Source organism: Suncus etruscus, chromosome 20 (genome assembly GCF_024139225.1).
Source record: "Suncus etruscus isolate mSunEtr1 chromosome 20, mSunEtr1.pri.cur, whole genome shotgun sequence".
Taxonomy (NCBI): Eukaryota; Metazoa; Chordata; class Mammalia; order Eulipotyphla; family Soricidae; genus Suncus; species Suncus etruscus.
In genome coordinates, this window is record NC_064867.1 from 26,583,124 (window position 1) to 26,605,824 (window position 22,701).

The 22,701-nt window shown below is 38.2% G+C and overlaps 1 protein-coding gene and 1 pseudogene across 2 annotated transcripts in view; both read right to left on the bottom strand.

Moving 5' to 3' along the window:
- Positions 1 to 22,701, bottom strand: part of CPNE4 (copine 4) — a 483,892-nt gene that overhangs the window by 50,643 nt on the left and 410,548 nt on the right. The gene's annotated exons all lie outside the window — the stretch shown is intronic.
- On the bottom strand, positions 8,984 to 9,127 carry LOC125998421 (uncharacterized; annotated as a pseudogene).

Genomic DNA, 22,701 nt, shown 5'->3' on the forward strand with positions numbered 1-22,701 from the left:
AATCCTCCCAGTTTTTTTTTTTTTCCAACAGAACCATATAACTTGAATCATCTTGTTCTGCCTCATGAATGGAGGGGAGAAAAATGGAGGTACCAGGACCAACTAGTCATATGAACATTGAGTGGAAATAAAAAATGACCAGACTTAAACACCAAACCCAAAGTCAATGACAACAGAATCGATACCCAATCTACAACAAGCTACATACAGAGGAGACCAGTTACACTAGCAGTTCAGGGGGGCAAAGGAGGGAGATATGGGATGCAATCTGGGAATAGGGGTGGATGGGGGACAACACTGGTGGTGGGAATGGCCCTGATTCATTGTCACTATGTACCTTCAATATTACTGTGAAAGATTTGTAATTCACTTTGGTCACAATAAAAATTATTTAAAAAAAAAAGCCCAATTAAAATGCAACAGAGCCAGAAGTGATGAGAGAAACAAGTGGAAACAGGCTTTGAAACGTCCTGTTTTGTAAAAGATGGCAGGAATCCCAACCAGGAGGAGTAGGATTTAAATCTTCCTGTCTCTGTGAGCTCTCAAAATAAGGTAGAAAGATCAAGTGGAAGAAGGGGGGGACAGTGTGGCTTATCACAGACTCTTAAGCAAAAACAAAGTGTCAACTGCTTCACTTCCCACTTCCTTGGATGTCCTGTTGTGTTTAGTCAGTGACCCTCCATTCTTCCAACTGCCAAGTACAACACCCACGAAGTTGGTCGTGTGCTGTATCACTAGAGTAGGGAGTGTCCACAGCACCTGCCTGAGCTGGAAGCTAAATCCACCCTGACAGGACTACCCGTGGCCTCCTAGAGACTGGGCCCTGCTGCTGACAAGCGTCCTGCTTCTTCACTCGGCTGGCATTTCTCATCATGGCAGTTGCAGAATTCTGTTTTGACCTTTCTCAAAAAGGCTCCCAAAGGAAGGAAGATACAGCGAAGCAGAAAAATAAAAACTGTCTTCCCCTCTCCCCCCTGCCACGCAGCTGGTGTGTGACAGCTCGGAGGCAGCTGACAGAAGAATACATCTTGGGGAAAAGTAAACAGATCAAGTGCCCGACAGAAAAAGAGAGAGGTAGGGTTTCTAGTAGAATCAATGAAGAAGTCTTGACAGACTGGTGAGAGAGCAGCCTCAAGCTCTACCCATGCTACAATCTTATAGCTCACGGTAGTATGTGGGGACCCATCTTTAAATGTCTGAGCTTGGCAGGAAAGTTAGTACAGTGGATACAGCTCTTGCTTTGCCTGTGACTAACCAGGTTTGATTCCCAGTACCAGATATAGTCTCTTAAACCACACCAGGAGTAACCCTTGAACAAGAATCAGGACTAATCCCTAAGCACAGCCAAGTGTAGCACAAAACAAAAACACAAAATGTTTGAGTTGGCTGAGTCCATGCCCTCATTTGAGAGAAAAGTAAAACAACTTCTGATAGTTTGTTCAGTGCTAGTACGGGAGTAAACTCTAGCTTTCCTCCCTTTCTGAGTACACCACTGCCACACAAACAACAAATGATATTAATATAGAAAGTACTTACTATGTCTGGGCATATCTGCATACACACAAGAATTAACTCAAACCCTGAAATAGCTTACTGCTGTGCACATTTTACAAGAGAGGGAGCAAGCTATAAACTATAAAGAGATGAAGCAAATTTCTCAAGATACACAACAAACTAGGTCATCTTTAAATTAAAAGATGTTCAACGCATTAGCTTTTCTTTTTTAAAAAAAATTACTAAGTCACAGTGAGATAGTGTTAAAAAGTTTTTGATAGTTGAGTTTCAATTATACAATATTCCAACTCTTATTCCATTTCTTCACTTCTATAGCTTTTCTTTAATAACCTTTTATGTACCTGGGACATTTTTTGGGGGGGACATTTTTTAATGACCTTCAATACTTTATACTAAAGTTGAATGATCAATTGTTGGTAGTCTCCATTTGAACCTGCCATTCACAGGTATATAGAGGTTAAGTGATTTGACTAGCAATTGGCAAAGATGTCTTTGAATCCAGGTGTCTGGGACCATGAATTCTGGTATTTGATACTGCCTCTTAATAAAAATAGTACTTCAAAATCAAGGTCACCTCCGGCTGTTTGTGAAATAATCTGACTTTTTGATTGATGCTATAAAGTACTGAAATTTTCTGAGGCTCAGTGGACACAATAACAAACATAAGGAACATGCTTATTGTTCACATACAAGGGAATACAAATCTAATGGCATGGCATTGTTCTCATGGTAGTTGTCTTTAATGTTTGGATAGTTGTGTATTAAGTAGTTGGGTTACTCCTTCTACATATTCTCCCTTTATTGAAACCACCAAATGAAAGATGATACTCTGTCTACTAATAGTTTTTTAGCCCTTTTTCAGGCCAAGTTTTGTTTCAACACTACTAAGATATAAACACTAGATCTTTTTTTGTTTGTTTGTTTTTGTTTTTGGGCCACACCCAGTGACGCTCAGGGGTTACTCCTGGCTATGCGCTCAGAAGTCGCTCCTGGCTTGGGGGACCATATGGGAAACCGGGGGATCGAACCGCGGTCCGTCCAAGGCTAGCTAGCGCAGGCAAGGCAGGCACCTTTCCTCTAGTGCCACCGCCCGGCCCCTAAACACTAGATCTTTAATTAAAAAAAACACTTTAAGTATTAAAAGTATTTTGTTGACATGATGGGTCAATTAATTATTAGTTGGTATTAATATTTTGTGGCTTTTATAATTTGGAATTGTATTTTATTTTTGTTAGAAATGCTATTTTGTGATGTAGAAAAAGGAACCCTCATTCACTGTTGTTTGTAATGTTGTCTGGTTCAGAGTCTATGGAAAAAAGTATGGAAGCGGCTTTAATACTCGAGAATAAAACTTCTCTATAACTCAGTGATCTAAATTCTTGGCATTTTCCCCAACATAAAAAGTATTCAAAAATATGTATGCATAACTATGTTCAGTAAAGTACTTCCTAAATAGATAGGTTGTAGAAGCAACCCAAATGTTCAATGACAGAAGAATGAATAAAACTATAATCACAAAGTTGGAGTGATAGTACAGCAGGTCCTTTGCATGCAGCCAACCTAGGTTTGATCCCCAGCCCCACACATGGTCCCCCAGGTCCCACCAAGATCTCTGAGCACAAAGTTAATAATAAACCCTGAGCACTTGTTCTTTGCTTGTTTTTTGTTTTTGGGGGTCACACCTGGCAGCGCTCAGGGGTTACTCCTGGCTCTGTGCTCAAAAGCCTCGGGATGCCAGGAATCGAACCAATACTTACAAGGCAAACACCCTACCACTGTGCTATTGCTCCGGCCCCTCCTTTGCACTTGAATATTCCCAGTTAGAAGGGATTTCTCAGTGACAATTGTAACCACCACGCCCACATTTATTGAACTCTTACTTTGCCCCAAGAGTGTTGTAAGCATTTGGTAGACTTGGTCTGATTAAATCTTCCTAACAACCCTCGTAGCTGGGGCAAGGGATGGGGGATACAATTGTCATCTACACTTGATGTAGATGAGAAACAGAGTTTAATGATTGCCACTGTTAAGGAAAATTTAGGGTGTTCAAATTGTGATGTCTTTGAGTTTTGCAGTTCTCAAGATCTGAACGTGATCTAGCTTCTGGTGTGCAGGGAAAAGCTGCCTAACCTGTGCTTAAAAAAATATGGGCTACTAATCACTGAATAATGCTAGTGAGAGGAAACATTTTCTTTTCTCTCTGAGTTGAAGTATACTTATGAATGAATTTTTTTGGGCCACATCGGGTGATGCTCAGGGGTTACTCCTAGCTATGCACTCAGAAATTGCTCCTGGTTTGGGAGACCATATGGGATGCCTGGGATCAAACCAAAGTCCATCCTGGGTCAGCTGTGTGCAAAGCAAATGCCCTACCACTGAGCTCCAGCCCCTGTATGTATGAATTTTATCACTGTAACTTTTCACTGAAAAGTGAAGCAGAATTCAAGTCAAACTTCTGGCTCTTCGCATTGCCCCTCATTCTAAGCTCCCACTGGAGTCTGTTTACAACTACTTTAACTTCCATCTCCAAGTAGACTCCTGTGGCCTATAGATACTACTCGAGGAGGCTGCTGAGCATTACAATATTTATCGAGACTTAGCACAGTTCTTGTGTACAATAAAAACTCAGCTACATATTTAGTGAGTGCATGAAAAGGTTTTTCTCCCTAAGTTGAGTTAATGGCACTTCTTTTTTTCTGAGTGTTTGGCTCCATCTCTTCACTATAAAGGGAAGTCAAGGAATAACAATCAACTGCATTAATTTGTATGAGAGTAAAAAACTAAACTAGACAGTGTGTTGGGGTAGTTGCAGATATGGGTGTAGGCATGGTATTGTAGATATGAAACTAAGGGTGCATTGTAATGACTGTAGGTATGGAGTGTTGGGGCTGAACATCAGGAGACTCACTTTGTAGCACTGAAAGATTCCAAGATGGAATCTCCACTCTCTATATCTTGGTCTCCTTCCCTATAAATGTATGTTGAAGTGGGGTGGGAGGGATAAAAATTGGAAAGAACACTACCTGAAATCATTTTCAGAGTCAGAATTCCCTATTTATATGAGTTTGCTTCTTTATTTTCCAACTTTCTGTTCCAAAGACTGAGGCTATTAGGCACTTCTTATACCAGTTACTGTAAAATATACTTCTTTCTGCTCTCTTATATTAGGGTATCTTTATATTTGTAGGGCTAAAAATCAGTGGCTAAAACTGTAATCCTAAGAGTGCCATCAGCCAAAGGCAACATAAAAATGATTTTTTACAGAAAATATGATCTTATATAGATTATGTAAACAGAGGCACCAATTTCAATGAGCCCTAGACCATAGATTTGGGTCAAACAAATTTCCATGAAAATAGGGGTGTTAAGGGGCAAAAAGAGGAAAATACAGGGTGAAGCAGAATGTCTGGCAAGCATAGAGAGCACAATATTGACTTTGAGACACTACAGCGATCTTGTACTAGAGTAGCCAAGAGAAAATTATGCTGGAGACCCTCATGCATGGTGTTGAGAGTGTTGACTGGTTCAATCTTTTTAGAAAATAATACGATTTTTTTTCCTCAAAAATGTATGAATTGATTTTTTATATGAGCCCACAATTCCACTGCTTGGCATTTACCCCAAGGAACTCAAAAACTATCCAGAAAAGACATCGTAGCTCCTATATTTATTGCAGCACTCTTACACTTACCCAGATATGGAAATACCCCAAATACCCCAAATCTTCAAGAACAGATGACTCGACAAAGAAACTGGTACGTGTGCATGGTGGGATACTACTTGGTTATAAGAAAAAAAGAAATTATGTAATCTACTGCTACATGGATGGACTGAAGAGTATCACACTGAATGAAGTTAATGAGAAGGAGAGATACAGAATGATTGCCCTTGTATGTTGTATATAAAGAACTACAAGAAGAAAACAACAGATACCCCAGGCAACAAAAACTAAGAACTGGTCGTTAATAGAAAGCATATTATTTTAGGGAAATCCAGGGCTGGTGGAAGAGGAGTGCAGATCAGAGGGAATGGAGGAACACTAGGACAATGATGGCGAGAAGTGAACTCTCTGGTGTATGGTGTGGTGTTGGAATGTTTTATGCCTGAAACCCTACCATTTTCTTTCTTTCTTTTTTTCTTTTTTTTTGGTTTTTGGGCCACACCCGGCGGCGCTCAGGGGTGACTCCTGGCTGTCTGCTCAGAAATAGCTCCTGGCAGGCACGGGGGACCCTATGGGACACCGGGATTCGAACCAACCACCTTAGGTCCTAGATCGGCTGCTTGCAAGGCAAACACCGCTGTGCTATCTCTCCGGGCCCAACCCTACCATTTTCAATTCTGTAAATCATGGTACCTAAGATAAAACTTTTTCAAAGAAGAAAAAGAAAAGAAAGCATGTTGAAATCTTTGCCTCACTGGAAGCTATCTATTATCTGGGGGTTACTAAAAGGTGAGTTTCTGTATAATGAAAGTGGAGAAATTTTCATCTGGCCTCAACTGTAGCAAAAACAGGATATGATACACCAGAGGACGGTGAGGAGCAAGGTTGATGTCACAAAGTGGATGAAAAGACTTGTGTAGTTGAGTATGGAAAACAATCTGTTCATTATAGTAAAAGAAATAACTGAAGGCAGACTTTAAAGGTATGTGAGTAAATGGGATTTAGAGTTACTTCTAGGTATTAAAAATGGTGGAAGGTTGGACTTCTGCAGGGCATACAGGAGACAAGAGGTTCTACTATAGTTGATATTCAAAACCAAGAAAAATGTAATTTTAACTACTAGTCCTTATTTAAAAATAAATGCTAGGCCTGAAAACACATTTTAATTCTAGTTCTAAGTCCCGTTAAAAAATCTACATATAGTACTTTATTACCTACTTTCTCTGTTCAGCCCCTTCACTTACCTCCCCTCCCATCCTTAAGAAGAAACATGGAACATATGAGAAAGGAAGTTCAGATGTCATACTCTATGCTCATTTTGGAGATTCACTACTTTCTTTGGCAGCATCACATGCTTAAAAGTATAGGGCTTCATTTAGTCCTGAAATTCAGAATAAGTGCTTGGTGGGGGGGACATCCTGGAGCACAGGTTTCTTTGTAGACCTGGTTCCATGCCATTGACCTCAATCTGCTCCTTCTGTCTGATTTTTCTGATTCTACGCTCTTGCTATTGATGTTACTATTTTTTTCTTCTAAATCTGTTCTCATTTTACTTCTAGCTCATTTTATCCTTGAATCATTTTCCCCCAAAATTAGAGAGGCAGTAAAATATGCAGGTATCTTCAGGAGAAGGAACAGCTTTCTTTTGGGGAGAGGAAGAGGAGGAACTTACTAGAGGTTTGAATGGGTAGAAGTCGAACACTTGAATCCATTCAGAATTTGGCTCAAATTTCCAGTTCATTAATGGACAACTGTGTTATGACTCACAAATTGCCTTGCCTTCTCTCTTTGTTTATTCATCTCCAAGGCAGGCACGAAAATTTATTCATACTCAGCAGTTTGTTGCAAGGATTTATTTCTCATCTAAATGTTAATTATCATTTTCTATGATAGAAATAGTGCTGGCTATCGAATGAAAGCCTGAAAATTTACTCCCAAGCATCTGAGAGTATTTTTTTGGATTGTGGGCATGTAAACAGATGGTAGTGATGTAGATTCAATCTAGCAAACATAGATGGTTTCACCAAGAGCTGTTTGTAAGTGTTCACCATAGACAACTGGGGACAAATGTGAAGAGCAAATAAACAAATATACTAGATCAACCACAGAGGTATGTATAAGATATTCTTATATATGAAGACAATACCTAACATCAGACACTTTTCAGAGCTTACTATAAAGATAAAGAGAACAGGAGAACTTTCTCCATTCTTGTCTTTCAGAGTTGTAAGGTGAGCTTCAAATACTGTTCTAGAGACAGTGCCAGCACTTCACAGCATGTCTCTGTGCTCAGCCAGGGTGAATGTTAAGGAAATTCAGAAAACGGTGATATGGTTCAATTGAGAAAGATTTGAAAGTAATAGATAAAGGGCACTGTTATGGTCTTTCATATGAGTTATTTCTCTAACACTAGAAGGCCATTCTACCTCTGTGGGCTGGCCTCTATTCTCATCTAGAAAATAACTGACTTACCTTGGTGAGTACTAATAAGAAATGCATACCCAGAGAGTTCTTATTTTTTTACAGAGAGCTGCTTAAATTTCAGATTCCTCGACTTTACCTTTTGGAAATTCTGATTCTATTTTATGGGGATTGTCCTTTGAATCAGCCTTGAAAGCCAATTGATTCATCAGTTTGGATGCATGCTCTATTTCCCTGACTATACTTGGAAAAAATCCAGTGGTCCATGTATTGCGATGATGGTGACAAAAATTATCATTATACCTACCTCACATTGTCTTATTCAATTCAATAAGAAGCCCAATCAAAGCAGAAAATGTTTCAGGGTCATCTATCCTTGAAATGGTCATTTAACACACAGCACTACTGTAAGTAGTCAAATAAAATCCTAATAGTGACTCTCATGAGAGACAGGCTGAGAGATGCCCAGGCAGCAAAGGGGATAGGTATGTGGGCTTTATCTTGCCACTTCACACACCTCTTCCTTTCTGAATGCAACCAAGCCTGGAAACAAACCACAACAAAGCCTGCTACACTGAAAATCATTTGTTGAAGATTTATGGCATTGGGAGGCTTGGTACCTTCAGATAAGCTTCAGAGATTATCCATTGCTTGTTCAAACTGTTTTTACTTCACACCCCACTAATCCAGGAAGATTAAAATTGGTTGTGTGGGCAGTGAAGAGGCAGGTTTTGATGCTGACTACAAGCTTTGATTAAGAGTTATATCATCATGTTTGTGTCAATTTGCATAGGTTCAATTGTATACCACTCTCCTCTACCAAACTCATAGGTGCTAGATATGAGAAGGTATTTGATCATGGAACAGATACCAAGTTGATCTCAGGGAACTTTCTTATGTGAATTTTAAATGTACATGCTTAATGCACATGTCTCCAATAATGCAAGACAGTTGAGTTGGTTTTGGGACAAGATGCATCAAACATGCTATTTTCATATCTTGTGAAGTTCTGCCTAAGCTTGAGGAGTTCTGAAATATAAGGGTCCAATATGTCTTCTACTCTTCTTCCTTTATATTGGTATATTCCTTCCCTATTTAATTCTTAGGACCTAGGACCTACTTTAGGTGAATTTTAATCTATACAATAATAGGAGGTAGAAAAAGGTGGCTTTGAATTTTATTTTTTCTTATTCAATACTTCTCTTTTATTCATTATCAAATATTTTATTTTTTAATTTCTTTTTTTTTCTTTTTTGTAATTTTACATTTATTGGCAACTGGTAAACTCAAATTAGCGGTGATTCCCTTCTCCCCCCAGTCTTCCAATATCTCTACTGCCCTTCTAAATGAGTTGAACTAGAAACTCATAGTCGGGGGTTCCAGACTATTTATCACCAGCATTACTAAGACCAGACCTAGGTGGGTAAAGAACTAGGCCTGGAGACACATGCATGGTCTTAATATAGTGAATCTTAATATAGTTAGCCTGTCCTGATTATGGCAAAATCAGAACAGTGAAAATATTCGCAGTATTTTTTAATTTATTTTTCAAATATTTTTGAGTTTCTACACTGTACCAAAAAATGGGTTAGATGCACAGAGCAACAACAAGGAAAAGAGATGGATTCATCTTTACTTAAATAAAGCCTACAGCCCAGTGATGAGATTAGGTATGAAATACACATGGGGAAAACTTAAAATTCTTTTATTTTCCCAAGCAGAGACTTGATAAAGTGTTAATTAGATAAATGAATGGAATAAAATCAACATATGAGTAGATTCATAAGCAAGGATACTAGAGCACAGTAATAAGTAATTCCCTCTAAACATTAAGAAAGATGAGTAGAAATTAATAATTCATTTAGAATTTAGATAGGTGTACAACTATATGTGTGCATATTCATATAACCTCAGAATTATAGCACAGAATACAATTCTAGGGTTCAGGAGCCTAAGATATAGTATCCCTAATAAGTTTTGGTAAAGAAAAGAGAAGTTTAGCCACATTATATGTTGGATAGTCATTGAGGAGAATGGCATTTGGGAGAGTATTCTCAACATACAGAGCTACCTACCGTAAATCACATAAGTATTCTATTAGCTTAGAGTGAACGGGGTCATGAACAGAGTTATGAAATTAAAGCTTTTGGTCTCAAAATGTCCATGAACCTCCTAAGCAGGACACTTCATTTTTCAGGGGCTGAAGTCTATCAACTTCAGAGAAATAAAGAATTAGACTTAATAGTCCTCAGCTCCCTTTGTTGTCCCATATTTAAGTAGATTGGGAAAGAAAGGAATCAATTTTTGTTTCTTCACCAGGCTAATTCTTATTCATTAGTGGTATCAAAAATCAATACATTTTAGAAAACACTGCATGATACTTTTAAGAAATATTTTGAAAATCATATTATTTAACCAATGTATCTATTCTAGACAGAAGTAGCTTACTACATGTTGGAAAGAAAATTCTAGCATTTTTCCATTTGATTTCTATATAATATGGGTCTAACTCCAATAAATACTAATATTTCTCCTGGAAAATAGAAAGTGAAACAAGTCCTTTGAAAATATTAAAACTATAAAATATAGGGCCAGAGAGATTGTACAGTTGGTAAAGCACTGACTTTACAAGTGGACAACACTGGTTCAAGTACCAGACTACCTATGGTTCCCCAAGCACTGACAGGAGTGATCCTTAAAGGAAGAGAGCTATGTGTGAGCCCTGAACACCAACAAATTATTCCTCAAATAAATCCAAGCAAAAAATTACAACACATTTATTTGTAGGAGCATCCTACATAAGAATTTCTAGACTTACTGAAAATTGATGCATTTCTAATGCAATCTTGCAGTTTGCTGCAACTTAGATGAAATTAAAGGGTGTCGTGTTAAGTGAAATAGATGAGAAGGAGAAGAATACCAAACAATATCATTCATATGAATGATATACAGAGAAACAAAAGATACAAGGAAACAGACAGTTTCAAATGATGAAAAAATCTTGACCTTTAATTGCAGAATTGAGATTGCTAAGTAGTGAGGGAAAGAAAGGAAATAAACTAGAAGTGATATAATGATGGAGGCTCTTGGGAACTTTGTTGATGATGAGGTGCAATAATTTTGTCCATTAATACTATAAAAGTTAATATTATAGAGATCATTTTCCCTAAATTATAATAAAATTTTAATTAAAAAAAGAAATAACACCCACTCCAGTTAGATTATGAACCCTGAGTAAATGCTCATTAGTTGACTGAATACAATTACTAGAAATATTTGGCTAAGTTCTACAGGTTAGAGGTCACAACTCCCTAAATTTCCTCATAAAATACCCTGTATAAATAATGCCTAACTAAGAGATAATTTTCGTCTCATCAATTTAATCAGTTGGTGTCTGTGCTATGTTCTATGTTCTAGGCACTTATGGCCAAGTTCTTTAATTATATTTTAGTTAATCCTCACATTAAGTCTCCTAGATGGCAGTCAACAGAAAATTTTGAAGAAAACTGAAGTTAAGGTACATTAACTAACTTGTCTGAGATTACTCAGCTAGTAAATGGTCAAGTTGAAATTTGAAACTTGGTCTCTTGGGACAGGGTTTATGGCTTTCTGAATATCATAAAGCCCACTTATTTATAACTGAATTAAAATTCATTATCTACTGTGTTTTATATAAATTTTATATTATGTAAGACAAGCTATTTCACTATTTATATAAAGTCAGTTCATGTTAGCCCCCACTTAGGGGGGGGCACGCACCAGACATGGCCTTTTGCCTTCCTGGGGCATGCCTTCCTCCCAAAGAATTATTTGCGAAGTCAATCATTTGACCCTTTGCGTGGATTATTGGCGGTAATTCCAACATGGCTGTAACATTACATTTTTCTCTTTATTTGGCCACTATAGAAATCCAGCCTCAATGTTCCTTCGGACAAAGAAAAGACGTTACCAAAAGCCCGCCAAAAGTTCCCTGCTGGCTAGCTTATATGTGACTCGTATAACCTGATGCCAGCAACTTGATTTTCCAAGTCTAGCTCTATGATGGTAAACAATTATTTCCGTTCCCCCCTAAAATCTATTTTCCGGCAACTACATAAACATCATAAATAACTCTGTCTCTCTCTTCCTGGTTTCTTGAAAAACCTGCTTTTTGCTAAACCAAAAACATCTCTAGCTCTTGTTTCTCAGTCCTCTAGCAGGGGTCTTTCTCACCTAGAGGATAGTCGTTTTGATATGTAGATTCTAGGCTTGGTTCCCCATTGTACTGCTCTCCTGCTCTTTGTTCTCCCTGAGGACAACTTGCATATCAGAGTTTGTGCTTATAAATGTCATCAGCTGAAAAGTAAATTTGTCTCTCGTCCCTTGGACGTGGGTCCCCATACAATTCATTTTGTGTAGTCTCATTTATTTCATTTTCATATTTCATATTCGTCCGCCTTGTGTGTCCCCTTATTTCCAGTGAGAAATTATTTAACCCACTAAGGTTTTGCTTAGGGATGCTAATACGTCTGCAGCAAGTTAACCTTAACATTTGTCAAGTTTTCAGAGCATTCAACAGTATTCCTCAGTTGTACTGAAACTCCTGCAATATATATTAATAATTAATAATAATATATTATATAATACTAATTAATAATATATAATAAGCACATCTAAAATACAGGAGTAACATATGAAGGCAAGCAATGCATAGTGATTATTTTGCCTGCCCAATAGAAAAAATAAATGGGGTTGAGGAATAGAGATTCACTGAGGATCTGCCATAAATGTGTCTTACTAGAAAATCCACAGACATATTAATAAGGAAAAGCCAACTGAAAATCTCAAGACTAGGATTGAGGGGAATGAAAGGGAAGATAAAGAAATGGAAGATTAGTCTCCAGCTCTAGCATGGGTAATTCAGTGTCCCATTCACCTAGACTGGAACCCTAGAAAAAACAAATTTAAGGATAATGAGATAGGTTACTACTTGGCTATGCTGAATTTTGCATTGTTGACCTCTAATAAGTACCATGATTCTCTAAATTTAAGGCAAATGATCACTGTTTCTTTTTTAAAAAAAATGCCCATGTCTCTCTTTAAATGAGTCATGCTACTTGTGGTTTATTGATTGCTATAATTTGATGCCTGGAGACAACAACCTGGTAGGTCCCTGAAGAGAAAGAGGTGCTTGAAGAGCAGAAAGGAACAGATGACTCTATTTGTAGGGCTTAATCAGTCTGGAAACCACAAGTTGGCAATGTGGAACTCTCTCACTGCCAAGAAAAAGTCTTAGCAGAGTCAACCAACTGTATATTTCCAACATCAGCTCATTTTACTTGCCTATTGTTTAATTGTCTCCTAGGAAGACATCATAGACACTCAATATTTAAAAGTTTTGAAATGGCAAAAGTACACAGGCCCAGTGGGGCTCAGCTGTGAAAGACTGTGAGTGTGACCTGTCTATGTCTGTCTACTGTCCTCTTGCGTGAAACTCTTGCGAGTGGGGCAAAAAGAGCCTCCAGAAACCTCGCTCGCCCAGACGCCATTTTCAGGGAGGGACTTCAGAGCATAAAAACCGGCTAACCTTTGCAAAAGCTGGCTCCCTGTGTGTGACACCAGGCGGGGAAAATCCGCGAAAGTACACCGGCCCAGTGGGGCTCAGCTGTGAAAGACTGTGAGTGTGACCTGTCTATGTCTGTCTACTGTCCTCTTGCGTGAAACTCTTGCGAGTGGGGCAAAAAGAGGCTCAGAGGAGCACGGCCGCTCCGCTTTGCTACGCGGCCGTGCACTCTTTCTAAGGAAAGAACTCCATTGCAACAAGAAGGAAAAATCACACTAAGAACGGCGCTATATCACAGAAGCAAACATTTCTCTCTGGACTGTCTTCTCTGTTGCATGCTCGGGCCTAAGATTTGACCCAGTGTGAGGCTTCATCCACGGAGGACTCCCCTCCCTTAGAGGCAAGTCAGCCCATCCAGAAAGGGAGGAGCCAGAGGAGTGTGCTGCCTACATCATATAGACAATGAATACCACGACAACACGTAGAAAAACCCACAATACAAGTGTGACAATGGGGAAACAACGCAGGCCAGCATCAGACATAGAGAATGAAGATGACAATTCTGAGGACCAGATAATGACTGAACAACTAATCAACCTCTCAGATAAGGACTTTAGACTAGCAATATGGAAGGTGCTCAACAGACTCCAAGAAACCATGGATCGAGTTGAACAGAACACTAATAAGAACCAAGAAAATATGAAGGCAGAAATGACAAAACTCCAAACTGAAATAACATGTCAACTAACAGGACTGAAAAAGTCAGTAAACGAAGTGAATGACAAAATGGATAAGCTCTGGGACAGGGTATCAGAAGCTGAGAATAGACTTGGTGCTGTGGAAGATGAGATACATAACAATTCCATACAGCAGGAGAGATTGGACAAAAAACTTAAAGCAAATGAGCAGACAATGGAAAAATTAGTCAAAGAATGGGAACAGACGAAAATAGAAGTCTATGATAAGATCAACAGAAACAACTTAAGAATCATTGGAGTCCCAGAGACCCAGGAAGAAAATTTCCAGGAAGAATCAATGGTCAAGAACATCATTAAAGAGAAACTTCCAGAGCTAAAGAATATATGTGATCAAATCCTGCATGCCCGAAGAGTACCAACCAAAAGAGACCCCAGAAAAACCACCCCAAGACACATCCTAGTCACAATGACAAATCCCACAGATAGAGACAGAATTCTGAAAACAGCAAGATCAAAAGGGGAAATCATGTTCAAGCAAGCTTCCCTGAGATTTACAGCAGACCTGTCACCAGAAACGCTCAATGCCAGAAAGCAGTGGTGGGATATTGTGACAAGACTGAATGAAATGAATGCTTCACCCAGAATACTATACCCAGCAAAACTCACTTTCCGGTTTGATGGAAGAATACATGGTTTCACAGACAAAAAACAGCTCAGAAACTTCACAGACACAAAACCAGTCTTAAGAGAAAAACTGAAAGACCTAATCTAAGACAAGACTACCCAAAAGACACACCAAATTTTGAAATAAAGATGGCGTTAAATCCCAGGACAATTCTTTCTCTCAACGTCAATGGACTAAATGCACCAGTTAAGAGACACAGAGTGGCTAAATGGATCAAAAAACTCAATCCAACCTTCTGCTGCCTACAAGAAACGCACCTGAATAGTCAGAACAAACATAGACTCAAAATAAAAGGCTGGAGAAAAGTTATCCAAGCAAACAACACCCATAAAAAAGCTGGAGTGGCCATACTAATGTCAGATAATGCAAACTTTATACTCAGGAAGGTTGTAAGGGACAAAGACGGACATTTTATATTAATCAAGGGGTACGTAGAGCAGGAAGAATTCACTCTCCTAAACATATATGCACCGAATGAGGGGCCAGCAAAATATTTAATACAACTGTTGACAAATCTGAAAAATAATATCAACAACAACACAATAATTGTGGGGGACCTTAACACGGCTTTGTCAACACTGGACAGGTCAACCAGACTGAAACCCAACAAGAATATACTAGACCTGAGGAGAGAAATGGAAGAAAGAGGCCTAGTGGATATATATAGGACACTCCATCCCCAGAAACCTGGATACACATTCTTCTCCAATGTACATGGGACATTCTCCAGGATAGACTACATGCTGGCACATAAAACATACCTCCATAAGATCAAGAGGATAGAAATTTTGCAGACTACCTTCGCTGACCACAAGGCTCTGAAATTATTTGTGAACTCCAAAGGGACTCAGAAGAAACACTTTAACACCTGGAAGTTAAACAGCCTCATGCTCAATAACCAGTGGGTCCGAGATGAAATCAAGGAGGAAATCAAAAGGTTCCTGGAAACAAATGACAATAAAGACACAAACTCTCAGAACTTATGGGACACAGCAAAAGCAGTACTGAGAGGAAAATTTATAGCTTTGCAAGCACACATCAGGAAGGAAGAAGGAGCTTACCTGAGTAGCTTAATGACACAGCTAATAGAACTAGAAAATGCTCAACAAAAGGACCCAAGAATAGGAAGACAGAAGGAAATAACAAAGCTGAGAGCAGAAATCAACGAAGTGGAAACTCAAAAAACAATCCGAAAGATCAACGAAAGCAGAAGTTGGTTCTTTGAAAAAATAAACAAGATTGATAGACCACTGGCAAACCTAACAAAGAAAGAGAGAGAGAGAAACTTGATAACTCGTATCAGGAATGAAAAAGGAGAGATCACTACTGATATGACAGAGATTCAAAGGGTAATCAGAAACTACTTTGAAAAACTCTACGCCACTAAAAATGAGAACCTGGAAGAAATGGATAAATTCTTGGACTCTTATAATCTTCCACGGTTGAAGGAAGAGGATGTAGCATATCTAAACACCCCCATCACCATTGATGAAATTAAAACAGTAATCAAATGTCTGCCGAAAAACAAAAGCCCAGGTCCAGATGGATTCACTAATGAATTCTATCAAACTTTCCAAGAGGAACTACTGCCAATCTTGGCAAGACTCTTTCATGAAATTGAACAAACAGAAACACTTCCAAATAGCTTTTATGAAGCCAACATCACCTTGATACCTAAGCCAGACAGAGACGCTACCAAAAAAGAAAATTACAGACCAATATCACTGATGAATGCGGATGCAAAGATCCTCAACAAAATCCTGGCAAATAGGATTCAATGCCTCGTTAAGAAGATCATCCACTACGATCAAGTAGGTTTCATCCCAGGAATGCAAGGCTGGTTTAACATCCGTAAATCTATCAACATAATACACAACATCAATAACAAGAAAAATAAAAACCACATGATCATATCAATAGATGCAGAGAAAGCATTTGATAAGGTCCAACACCCATTCTTGATCAAAACTCTCAGCAAGATGGGAATGGAGGGAACCTTTCTCAATATAGTGAAGGCCATCTACCACAAGCCAGTGGCAAATATTATCCTCAATGGAGAAAAACTGAAAGCCTTCCCTCTAAATTCTGGCACAAGACAAGGCTGTCCTCTCTCACCACTCCTATTCAACATAGCACTGGAAGTACTTGCTATAGCGATTAGGCAAGAAAAGGATATCAAGGGAATCCAGATAGGAAAGGAAGAAGTCAAGCTCTCACTGTTTGCAGATGACATGATACTCTACTTAGAAAACCCTAAAGACTCTATCAAAAAGCTTCTAGAAACAATAAACTCATATAGCAAGGTGGCAGGCTACAAAATTAACACACAAAAATCAATGGCCTTTCTATATACCAATAGTAATAAGGATGAAATGGACATTAAGAAAACAACCCCATTCACAATAGTACCACACAAACTCAAATATCTTGGAATCAACTTGACTAAATATGTGAAGGGCCTATACAAAGAAAACTATAAAACTCTGCTCCAAGAAATAAGAGAGGACACACGGAAATGGAAACACATACCCTGCTCATGGATTGGCAGGATTAACATCATCAAAATGGCAATACTCCCCAAGGCATTATACAGATATAATGCCATCCCTCTAAAGATACCCATGACATTCTTCAAAGAAGTGGATCAGACACTTTTGAAATTCATTTGGAACAATAAACACCCTCGAATAGCTAAAGCAATCATTGGGAAAATGAATATGGGAGGAATTACTTTTCCCAACTTTAAACTGTACTACAAAGCAACAGTTATCAAAACAGCATGGTATTGGAATAAGGATAGGTCCTCAGATCAGTGGAATAGGCTTGAATACTCAGAAAATGTTCCCCAGAGATACAACCATCTAATTTTTGATAAAGGAGCAGGAAATCCTAAATGGAGCAGGGAAAGCCTCTTCAACAAGTGGTGTTGGCACAATTGGATAGCCACTTGCAAAAAATTAAACTTAGACCCCCAGCTAACATCATGTACAAAGGTAAAATCCAAATGGATTAAAGACCTCGATATCAGCCCCAAAACCATAAGATATATAGAACAGCACATAGGCAAAACACTCCAGGACATTACAGGCATCTTCAAGGAGGAAACTGCACTCTCCAAGCAAGTGAAAGCAGAGATTAACAGATGGGAATATATTAAGCTGAGAAGCTTCTGCACCTCAAAGGAAATAGTGCCCAGGATACAAGAGCCACCCACTGAGTGGGAGAAACTATTCACCCAATACCCATCAGATAAGGGGCTAATCTCCAAAATATACAAGGCACTGACAGAACTTACAAGAAAAAAACATCTAACCCCATCAAAAAATGGGGAGAAGAAATGAACAGACACTTTGACAAAGAAGAAATACGCATGGCCAAAAGACACATGAAAAAATGTTCCACATCACTAATCATCAGGGAGATGCAAATCAAAACAACGATGAGATACCACCTCACACCCCAGAGAATGGCACACATCACAAAGAATGAGAATAAACAGTGTTGGCGGGGATGTGGAGAGAAAGGAACTCTTATCCACTGCTGGTGGGAATGCTGTCTAGTTCAACCTTTATGGAAAGCGATATGGAGATTCCTCCAAAAACTGGAAATCGAGCTCCCATACGATCCAGCTATACCACTCCTAGGAATATACCCTAGGAACACAAAAATACAATACAAAAACCCCTTCCTTACACCTATATTCATTGCAGCTCTATTTACCATAGCAAGACTCTGGAAACAACCAAGATGCCCTTCAACAGACGAATGGCTAAAGAAACTGTGGTACATATACACAATGGAATATTATGCAGCTGTCAGGAGAGATGAAGTCATGAAATTTTCCTATACATGGATGTACATGGAATCTATTATGCTGAGTGAAATAAGTCAGAGAGAGAGAGAAAAAAACGCAGAATGGTCTCACTCATCTATGGGTTTTAAGAAAAATGAAAGACACCCTTGTAATAATAATTTTCAGACACAAAAGAGAAAAGAGCTGGAAGTTCCAGCTCACCTCAGGAAGCTCACCACAAAGAGTGATGAGTTTAGTTAGAGAAATAACTACATTTTGAACTGTCCTAATATTGAGAATGTATGAGGGAAATGTAGAGCCTGTTTAGGGTACAGGCGGGGGTTGGGTGGGGAGGAGGGTGATTTGGGACTTGGGTGATGGGAATGTTGCACTGGTGATGGGTGGTGTTCCTTTTATGACTGAAACCCAAACACAATCATGTATGTAATCAAGGTGTTTAAATAAAAAAAAATTATGCATTAAAAAAAAAAAGAGTGGAGGTATGGGAGGTATACTGGGAACTACGGCGAAAGGAGGTTAACACTGGTAGTGGGGATGGCCCTAATTCACTGTCACTATGTACCTGAAATACAACTGTGAAAGACCTGTAATTCACATTGGTCTCAATAAAAATTGTAAAAAAAAAAAAAAGAGAGGAGAGAGAAACAGAGGGAGAAGGAGGGAAAGGGTTGGAGAAGGAGAAAAAGAAAGGGAGGAAGAGGGAGGCAGAAGGAGGCTGAGGAGGAGGAGGGCGGGGGAGGGAGAGAAGCAAATTGCCTTCCCTAGACTAGAGCAAGGCAGGGGTGGGGGGTGAGAGGGAATGGATGACAGGAAGGGTGAACTGGCAAAGGATGGTGTCTATTGTATGGCTGAAACCCATCATTGAATGATTTTGTAACCACAGTACTTAAAATAAAGCATATAATGTTATATGTTTTATATGGACACATCTCTACCTCCACAGTCCCCACTTCCCTCCCCACTTCCCTTTGAACAGTTCACAACAATCATTCCCTCCTATTTGACTTTGGTGTCTTCTCAAGTAATTTCCTACTTATCAATCAAGTGGTTTAAGTACTCTCACTTATCTCCTCCCATTCACATGCTGACTCTTCTCTAAAAAAAAAAAAAAAAAAAGTTTTGAAATAAGAAAACAAGCCAAACCTTCAAATAGTTGGAGGAATTAGCTACTCTTAAGAAATTTGTTACTTTAATCATGAACAGATTTTTTTTTTATATACCTATGTGTGTGTATGTGTGTGTGTGGGGGGAGAAAACAATTGTTTTATGAACAAGCTTGTAGCCACAATGTTTAAATAAAGTAATTAAAAAAAAGTAAAAAAGGGCAAAAAAAGGAGTGGGGGAGAAAAAGGGGGCAAAATAATTTTAAATTCAGTTTAAAAAAGAAACAAAGACCCAAAGTAAATTTGGAAGGAATAAACTTTCCTATATTGATCTTTATAGATGTTTACTCTTAGTTAATATTTCAATTTTTCTATTTTCCAAATATAGACTTTTAATAAGAGCTTAGGTAAAATGATCACATAATTTATTAACTAAATGATAACACTTTAAAAGTGAAAAGGGAGAGGCCAGAGAAATAGTTCAAGGGTTAAACTGTATGCTTTGCATATGGCTGGTCCAGCTGAGAATTGTTGAAGTAGATTTAGGTTTTTTGAATAATTTCTGGAAGACTGAGCTTCACATACTTTAATTTGTGGGAAATGTGCATTGGTGGAAGGATGGGTGTTGGGCATTGCATGATTTGAATTCAATCATAAACAATTTAGTAACTGTGTCTCACAATGATTACATTTTAAAAATTATTTTAAAATAATAGACTCACACACACAGAAAAAGTTTTGTGTTACTATGCCCAAGGTATTGTTGAGTGTTTGATTATCATCTTTCTAGAGGGCAATACAAAATAAACTCAGACATTATACTTTGGCTCATAAAATTGTTCTGGATCTTCTTGGTGTTATCATTACCATTGATCTTGGTCTCTGCTCTGTTCTAGTGTTGATAATGTTTATTTGACTTCTTGAGGCAATCTACTTTATTCTTTGAGCATAGCCAACCCTTGGACTCTGAAGTGTCTAAACCAATCTTGGGGACTCTCCCACTCAGATGCCTTTGGCGAGACCTAGCTCACAATTGAATACTGATAGGAGTTTAGCTTAGATTTACAATAACCACCCTGGAAATCAAGTTGAAGATAATCTGATGATTGAAAAAAATTTTGGACATATCTATCTGTGTTTAAAGCTTATTCATGGCTCTGCACTCAGGGTTCACTCTTGGGAATCAAACCCAGATTAGCTGTGTAAAAGATTAGTGCCCTATCTGCTCCTATTATGGCTCCAGCCCCTCATGATTAAATTATTTGGTGGTGGGGTTGGCAGATGGATAGTATAGTGGGTAAGATTTGCTTTGCATGTAGCTGACTCATATATTGTCTCCCCAAAAAGCCAAATAAAATAAATATCTTTTTATTTAGTTGTCATAGGTTTCCCTGTCATGTAGCCTTTCAACATATTGATTCAATAATTCATCATCATTCTGGGCACTTTGAGTTCTGATGCCTATTTACATAGTCTAAAATGTTTGGAAATCCCTAGATGAAAAGAGAAAACCAAGGGTCTAGTGAGATAGTAGCACAGGTAAAGTGGTTACCTTGCATATGCCTGATTCTTTTGGCTTTTGGCATTTCATTCTGGACTTCCAAGAACTACCAGGAGTGATTCCTGAGTGCAGAGCCAGGAGTAAGTTTTGAGTACTGCTGGATGTGGAGCCCAAACAAACACCCCACAAAAAAGAAAGAGAAAACACAAATTGCTACCAGTAAAACTCTATTAGTCAAATAGAACAATAATTCTTATAGACAGACTTTGAATAGACCCTTTACTTGAGAGATAACTTGGTTCAATGAGTCAGCCAGGAAGACATTCTATTCTTTCTATCCAGATGGAGTCAGACACACTTTACAAGATGGACAAGTGGAGAGCTAAGATTTTGACAGTTTTAAGCAGTCACTGGCCTTATCAGACTTATTACTCAAGTAATTGAACTTTTCTTCTCACTCTATTTCTATTACCAAACACACCAATGGCTTTATTTGTCTTTCAGGAGATGAAACAAAAATCTTCTACATGGTCATGTAAACCCATCCATTCACAGCTTATTGAAACAACCTTCTTTGTAACAACCTCATCCACAACTGTTTTAGAATGTTAGACAAAGTTTTGGAAACTAATTAGAATATTTTTCTGGCTATCATAACAGTCATCATATTTCCAGTGATGGTTTTTGACAAATTGGCCCAAGGTCATCTAAATTCCAGTCTCCACATCAAGTTATCATTTGAAAGAGTAGAAATAAAAATTTATTAATCCATATTGGAACAAAGCAACTTTAAAGGTAATTTCACAGGAAACAGTTCTATGAAATTTAATGGGAACTAATGAAAAAATATAGAAAAGAACTGAATCCACAAATAGTTAACCTGGGATAGCAGAAATTAAACGGTTTTCTTTGATATAGACATCCTGGAGCCTGTAAATGGCAATGTACAGGCATATTAATAAGGGAGGATATCAGTCGCCTGGAACACAACATTAAAAAACTACTTATTCTTAGGGTAGTACAACTGCAGGTGACTGTATGTCCTTAAATTTGGAACCTATTCCTCAATTGAATCTAGGCCCTGATAATGGACATTTATGATTTAGAATTGAATTGACAGAGAAATAAACCATTTTACTAAGAAAATCCATTTAACGTTTAAGGAAATAATGCATGTAATAAAATTAAGATTACCAAGCAATCCAGATGTGATCAGAATAGAGCTGGTTCTCTGACCCATGTTAGTCAATAACTTTAAAAACATTTAGGAAAGGGGAGTTGGAAATTAGTAAAAAATGTTATTGTTGAAATTTATGTTTGTCTAAATCATGATGTAGCAAAATAATTCTAGACCTCATTCCAGACCTTGGATTGGATTATTTTCCCTCACATTCAGTTAATTTAGGACACCCAGTTGGACCCTTGAACTAAATTGAAAAGGCTTAACTTGGGGCTGGACAGATAGCACAGAAGGTTAGGTGCTTGCTTTGCATGCAAGGCAACCCAAGTTTGATTCCTGATAATTCATAAGGTACTCTGAGCATTTCCAGGTGTAATTCTTGAGTGTAAATCCAGGAGTAACTCCTCAACATTGCCAGGTATAGCCACCAATATAAAAATACAAAAATTAATAAAACAACTACAACAAGCACAAACAAAAGTGCTCAACTTTTAAAGTTAAGATTATCATGTACAGAATGGTTAAAACTAGCTCAGAATAACCCCTATAAGCATGCTGTTTTGTCACATTTGTCTCTAGGT